General features: G+C 40.6%; 1 pseudogene; it reads right to left on the bottom strand.

The window, feature by feature from the left end:
• Positions 1-2,647: 2,647 nt before the first annotated feature.
• LOC102824392 lies at positions 2,648-6,285 on the bottom strand (annotated as a pseudogene).
• Positions 6,286-7,834: the final 1,549 nt, after the last annotated feature.

Here is a 7,834-nt window from a genome sequence, read left to right on the forward strand (position 1 = left end):
GCTGGCCGCTTCAGTCTTAACTCTAGCGCCCAGTGGCTAGGTCAGTGTCCATAGGCTCAGGTGTTCATACAGCTCCCTGAATTCAAACCAACCAGCACTTTCTCTTCTGTCTCTCATCTCAAGGTCATCGAGTGTCTATGGAATATGGCAAAACTCAGCTCATGTCTTCATTGCTGCATTTCCCCCACTTCCACTCCCAAGTGGACCAGGATGGTCACCAACATTCCACAAGACTGTTTAGGTGTTCCCTTTCAATTTTAGTCTTAAAAAGGGATTTATCCTGATGGGCTGACTTTCTTGCCTTCACAACAAGGATGAACCTTGATTTTTAACAATTTGTTGTTTTTAAGTGCTGTCAAGTCGTTTACAACCTATAGCGACCCTGGGTAGGGTTTGCAACGAATGGCTGGTGAGCATGAACCACCGACCCTGTGGTTCAAACAACTTTGCAGTATTAGCCCACAGCGCTATACCAGGACTCCATTTTTAACAATAGACATGATTAATGAGTCCTTAGAAAGTTCTAGACATAGGGCTTTATGTATTCATTACTTCATTTCATCCTGACAGCTATGAAGTGAGAGTTATTATTTTCTTCATTTTTCAGATGACTGAGAGTGCACAACAAATCTCAAACAAATCCAAGAAAATCAATAATATTTTAGAATGACTGTAAGTCCGGTAAACTGTGTGGTTGTTGTTGTCAAGTGCCATCAAGTTGATTCCTACTCACGGTTTTCAAGGAATGACTGGTGGATTTGAACCGCCGACCATGTAGCTAAAACCAATCTTGTGGTCCAGTGCTTTCCCTTACAGTGCCACACTAGGATTTCTAGATATCAATATCTTTCCTGTTAGTAATAACCAGTTGTGAATTATACTTTTAAAACAACTCCATTTATAATATGCCTAGGGGCTGACTTTACATAGGAGTCATATGAAGAAAATTCCAAATATTTACTGGCTAAATATACAAACAAGTCTTTTTCTTATGGGAAAATGGCACATTGTGAAAAAATAGTAATTCAATTAATATTTCCTTTCAATGCAATCAAGGAAGTAAGAAATTGGCACTTTAATAAATTATTTGATCAAGTCTAAACTGGCATTAGCTTTCATGAGAACAACTTAATATTTTGTATTAAGAACGTAAATAATTCCTATAGGATAATAATTACACTTTGAGGATATCATCTTAAGAAAATGATACATTTCAGATAAAGTTTTCTGAAGCATGTTAAACCTGTTTTATGACTGGAAATAACCTAACTATGTAATTGATCATTTTAAAAATCTTATTGTAAGAAGAACTATTGGATATTCACTAAAGGTTACTATTACTTTTTTAATGGCTTGCAAAAATGTTCCAGTATACTCTAAAGTTAGTGACACTAGTCTAAATAACTATATTATTAAATGTATCTGCATATAAAAAAGTCAAAGAAAATACAACAAAAGCTTAGTAGTGGTTAACTATGGAGTCTTGATGAAATGAGAGATTTGATTTTCTGTTTCACAGCTTTGTTTCACTAGTGGCAAAACCAGAACCCTACCCACTGTCATCAAGTGTATTCTGACTCACTCCCATGAAGCAGTTAGGTAAGTTTGAACCACCAACCTTTCAGTTAGCAGCCCAACACCTAACCCACAGAGCACCAGGACATCATTTTCTAATGGAAAATGTTAAGCATATAAAAACTTAAATAGTATAAATAACCTTAATAGACATACACACAGCATGTATCAGCACATAATTATTACTGTTTCTTACATTATTTTAAAGCAGAGTGACATGCCATGTAATTTCATCTAAGTTATTCAGTAGCTGTTGCTGTTGTTAAGTGCCGTCAAGTAAGTTCCAACCAATATCAACTCTGCATAGTTTCCAAGGAGTGGCTGGTGAGTTTGAACCATTGACCTTGTGGTTCAAGCCAACGTTGCAATCCCAATCCAGTGCATAAACCCACAGTGCCACACCAGTAGTCATTCAGTGGGTGTGTTTGAAACACTAGATGATTCCCAACATAGTCACAATCTCAACTAAAAAATTAATGAGCAGTTCCTTAATATAATCATATATCTAGTCAGCATTCACATTTAGCAAGTACCTTAATTTTCCTTTTTTGTTAAAAAAAAAATGTTCTGGGCTATTTGTTGACATGAAAAGGTGTTTAGAATGTGCTGATGTGGGAACAAATTAGATGGTAAAATGACATACACAGGAATGATTCGATTTTTCTAAAAAATATATATGCATATATAGCAAGAAATATCTGCAAGGACAGACATGAAAGGGAGAACAGTGTTCATCCCTGGGAAGGGGGTTCAGGTACTCATTCTGATCTTTGCTTTTCTGGATTTTCCACTTTCTCCACACTTCACACAATTGGCTTTAGTACCGAGAAATTTTAATCGATTGCAATCCTTCATTTTAATGAAAATAAATCCATTCCAAAAAATCTTGGGTTTTTTAAGCAGCTGAAATGATTTGCAATTTGCCCCATAGACAACATTTTTGCCCTCTGCAGTGGCTGGCAGTGACCTTCACAACCAAAGGCCAAAACATCAACTTCAGAGGAGGAGAACAGGGCTTCCTCTAGCTTCCAGGGTCCTTTGCCCAGCTCCTGTGCCCCTGAGCCAGGTCAGCCTATTCCTGCTGAGTCACCATTCACATCATCTTAAGAGCCATAGCTCCCTGGTCAGAGGGACCATGTGTCCAACTCTTAGAATCCAGCAGAATGCTAGGTTCATATGAGACTTGACAAAAGCAGACATTTCAGAAGATTCTGGGTTGGTATACAGGGCTTTCTACTTCAGCTTACTGAACATTGGCAGTTTTGACCACTTGAGTTTCTGCATCCAAGACTCCTGACCCATGGCATCTACAATGAGATCGAGCTGTCCATTACACACGGTCACATTGACCCCAGCTTCCAGAAATTCATCCATGCTGCTGATGGTAGGCTTCATGGGATTTCCCTCCATGCTTATGAAGATGATTGTAGACTGGGCTCCCCAGAAGTAATCCTCAGGAATAATTTGTTTTTTTTTTAATTGTGAATTATGTGTTAATTTACATGGGTGAAGATTGTCTTTACATTCATCCTGTCATATTTTGTTTCATTGCAATGATCACAATCCCCTTCATGCATCATTAAACACTCAAAGGGTACACCCCACACGCCTGCCCCCTGGCCACCAGCACACAACCCCTCTCCCTCCCTGAGTCCAGAGTCCCTAGCCACTCCTTCTGTCCATGTCATCACCTCTGCCTCCATCCCTAGTGTCACTGCCTCTCGGGACAGGGTCTCACACTTCGCTTTTCTCCCTTGATGGTTCCAGGGATCTCTGCTCCTGGATTGAAAAATCAGCTGCTCCACTCCTTTCATTATCAAACATTTACATTTACCTTTCCAACACTCACTGTCAGACCTGATAGCAATCATTCCCTATTGAACCACAGGAGTCCTTTCCCCCTCACCTTTTATCAACTCCATCCAGACAGGTTGGAAACAATTCAGTGGAGGTTCTACCTTTCCCTGAATCCTCTGGAGCTAGATTCTCTATTGAAAGCTTATAAGCCAGTCACTTCTTGCCTTTGTAGTCCCCCATTTTGGGTAGCCAATGTTTAAGTTACCCCTCCATGTTGACCCTGTGTACCAAGGGGGTGGGAATGATCCTTACTGTAGAGATTTGTCCCCTCTTTTGCCATACTGCATCCACAAGCATAGGTCAAGTTCATCCACTTATAGTGGGTTACTCTTAGTTTTCCCTCTTCTTTCTTCCACTAGTCATGTTCTGATCATCCAGCCATTGATGCCAGGTCAAATGGGTACTATCTGCAAGTGTGGGTGTTCTTGTGCATACCCCCTCACTTTCTATCAGCTGGATGCTTCACACTCAGTTCTAGTCCTCTGGGACCATGTCCCCAGGTCTCATCATACTGCTGGTTAACCAGGTCTCAAGCCAAGTTAAGAGGAGTCTATTATTGAATGTGGTCAAATTTAGTTCACAACTTCATTGTTGTTTTCCCCCCACTTGCCCTTATCAGTGGCCAATGTGGTCAGCAGCAGGACCGTATGCCTTCTAGTGTATTCCATTTGAGTTTCAGTCTTGGAAGGGGGTTTGCCTTGGGGGGAACCTTACCACTTGCCTTGATGGCTCCCTGGTGAACAACTTGCTTGTTCTTGTAGTAGTCAATTGGACTGCTGTTACTGTTTTTTATTTTTTCTGCTGGTCCTTCTTTCAAGAAGCATCTTCTGCTCTTCTAGCTGCTCCAGACTGATTTGCTTGTCCTTTCACGTGGGAATGTCCCACGTCAGAAGATTTTGGGTGAGGATCAGGATTCTACCTATGGTCTTGTGCAATGCAAGGACTCTGCAGGGAGCCTCCTTCACTGGGCAAGTTCTAGCCCCATTTTAGTTATTCCAAACAGTTATAGGCCAAAGACGGACTTACACACTTTCTCTGGTGATGCTTCTGGCTATTCCTCTCTCTCCCCTTCAGGTGTCTATTTTACAATAGTAGGCAAGAGAAACCAACATTCAAAAGACAGCCAAGCATCTTAACATCATTTCCCCACTTTTACCTCAGGAATAATTTTGAGCTTTTTTTGATGAGGCCGTTCATGAGTTGACTCAAGGCATCTTGTTGCAGATATCTCACATGGCACTGATAAAGAAGAACTAGATGGTGCTGGGTGAATTTTAGGTTTGACTTCTTAGGTGACATGGGAGTGTCTTTAGTTAAGATGTTATAGAAGTTCACCTCATCTGTGTTCTGTGAAATGACCATTTCTGCTTTCTCCCACAGTTGAGTGTCTTCCTTGTTTACAGCATCCAGGACTTGCTCTGCAAACTTGGATACCTCAGCCAAACCCTGGTCATCCAGAAGAGACATACTGTACAGGTGAGGTCCCCAAGAAAGCACCGAATCAACAAGCGAGATCCAGGAATCACCAAAGCAACTCTAGCAAAGTTGCACTTGATGCTCCCTTGCTGAATGTCCTTATGATGCTCTAGAGCAACACCAGCAGCCAGTCCTAGTGTGGCACTGTGGGCTAATGGGATGGACTGCAAAGCCGTTTGAACTTCAAGGTCAGCGGTTCAAGCTCACCAGCTGCTCCTTGGAAACCCTATACAGAGTTACTATGGGTCGGAACCGACTCGACGACACTTCACAACAACAACAACAAGGACTCTGAGAAAATGTAAAAGGGAGTAATCTGGAATTCTTTGTAGCAGTTGAAGAATGTTTTCAGGAGCACCATCATATCTGAAGCTACCATGTCAAGGTCTCTGGTATATGTGTCACTCTTGTTTACATCTCTGAACCCAGTACCTACAGGATTCTCCACAAACAGGAGACTAGCATACTGGAGCCAGGTGGTGTTTCTTGATTGGAGATTACTGTCAAGAAGTCCAATTTCCATAAAGTTTCCAAATCCAGTACTGGAACCTCCTGGAGGCCCCTGAAGCTACATGACCAGAGACAGTTCTGGGAAGTTCTTGTAGGGGTTGGTGGCATAATTGAGCCACTAGAATATGTGGGCATCCTTTCGTACTGTCACATAACCCCATACTTCCTTGCCCTTCTCTGTGGGCTGGCTGAGGACAGCACCGTGCTGAGGTTGAGCATCAGCCCAGCAGCAGCAGCTGAGCTGCGGATCATGATACTGCCACAGAACCAGTCTCTTTCCTTTTAAAAACATTGTTTTCTTTGAATTCAGGATCAAATAAGGTCCATACACTGTATTTGGTGCTGCAAAAGACCTTTCTAAAGTGTTCAAGAACAAAGATGTCAGTTTAAATGCTAAGGTATTCCTCACCTAAGCCAGGGTATTTTCAGTTGTCTCATATGACTATGAAAGTTGGACAGTGAATAAGGAAATCCACAGAAGAATCTATTTATTAGAATTATGATGTTGAAGAAGAATACTGAAAGTACCAGGGACTGCCAGAAGAACACACAAAGCTGTCTTGGAAGAAGTATAGTCATAGTGTTCCTGGGAAGGAAGGATGGTGAGATTTGTCTCTCATACATTGGACATGTTACCAGATGGACCAGTCCTTTAAAGACATCATGCTTGACACAGCAAAAGGTCAGCAAAAAAGAGGAAGACCCTCAATGAGATGGAATGACACAATGGCAACAATATGGGCTCAAACATTGTCACAATTGTGATGATGGTACAGGACCAGGCAGTGTTTCATTCCGCATAGGGTCATTATGAACCCAAACTGACTAGATTGCACCTACCAACAGCAAGAGCAGCAACAATGGCATTTGGTTACTATGTGTTTTAAGTCTCTGGAATCGGGTTGCAAACCGCAAGGTCAGCAGTTTGAAACTACCAGCTGTTCCGTGGGAGAAAGATGAGGTTTTCTGCTCCTGTAAAGATTTACAGCCTTGGAAACCCTATACATGGTTGCTCTGAGTTGGAACCGGCTCCACGGCACATAACAACAACAACACCTGCATCCATTATCAGAATCAGTGATTTTTTTTTAAGTGCTGAGGAAAAGTATTCCATAGTGATATTTATGCCTTTTCATTTGAAGTTAACTAATTGCTTCTTTCATTAATGTGTGCCATTAAATTAAATAGAAATTAATGCAAAATTTGATGCCTGACTATCCCGCTCCCCCATTTTAGTAATCTGAGCTCTTTTTGGAACCTCATGAAAGACATTCAAGGTACTGTGCTTTTTCACAATCAAAGCAAAACAAAGTTGTTTTTGGAGCTGTTTCTGTCATATGCATGCATATTTGCTTCTCTCTTATTGTCAAGTGTAATTTTAACCTTACATGAGTGATCTGTTGAATTGAAATATCATGGGAAAACTTTGGCCTAGAATATTTTCAAAGAGGTTAGTTACTGGAAAGACAAGAATCCTAAGGACACTTGGCAAGATGGTTATATTACATGCTTTAACCATTGCATCGGTACATAGCATTCTTTTTCCTCAGTTTTTCTATTATAAATTTGGTTTTTAAATTCCTGTAAACTAAGTTTCAAGCACCCTAACTGAAATTTAAGACCTTTCTTTATATCTGGCTCAAATTCCCCACTTCATCAGTTTCATAGCTTACCATTTTCCTGCATCCTTTCCTCCAGCCTGATTGGACAACTGATGATTTTCCTTGGACCTCTAGTCTCCTTAGGAATACATACAGTACTTGCTCTTTGAGCATACAGTGGCTTCATTTGTCTGTCTCTTGGTTTTTTTTTTTGTTATAGATTCATATCTACACATGATTTTGTTAGATTTGTAGTGGATGGCTACTATATCTTGGTGAACAATTAGTTTACCTACATTTGAAAAGAAATGCAACTCCTAATTACCTAATAGGGAAATGGTGCTGTAGGATACATTCAAACCCATCACCCACTTCTTAGATACTCTACAAATGGTCACTGTGAGTTGGAACTGACTCGACAGCACTTAACAATAACAACATAGAATACATTCTGGTGATAATGTTAATCGTGGTGCCCTACACCAAGCAATCGATAGCTTTAGGCCACAAGTAGATCAATTAAATGATGCTTTCTCCCTAACCTTTTAATCATAAGCAAAATGACTATACGATTGAAAATAGTTACAAATTACTTATTAGCAGCCAGATGAATTTCTCAAGAATTAATAACTGGTTGTGCTGTGGGTTAGACGTTGGGCTGCTAGACCAAGGTGGGTGGTTCAAAGCCACTAGCTGATCCTCAAGAAAAGATAAGGCTATCTGCTGCTGTAAAGATTTACAGTCTCAGACACCCTATGTAAGTTGATATGAGTCAGAATTGACTCAATGACTGTGGATTGAGTTATTTACTAAGT

The sequence above is a fragment of the Chrysochloris asiatica genome, unplaced genomic scaffold (genome assembly GCF_000296735.1).
Source record: "Chrysochloris asiatica unplaced genomic scaffold, ChrAsi1.0 scaffold00171, whole genome shotgun sequence".
Classification (NCBI taxonomy): domain Eukaryota; kingdom Metazoa; phylum Chordata; class Mammalia; order Afrosoricida; family Chrysochloridae; genus Chrysochloris; species Chrysochloris asiatica.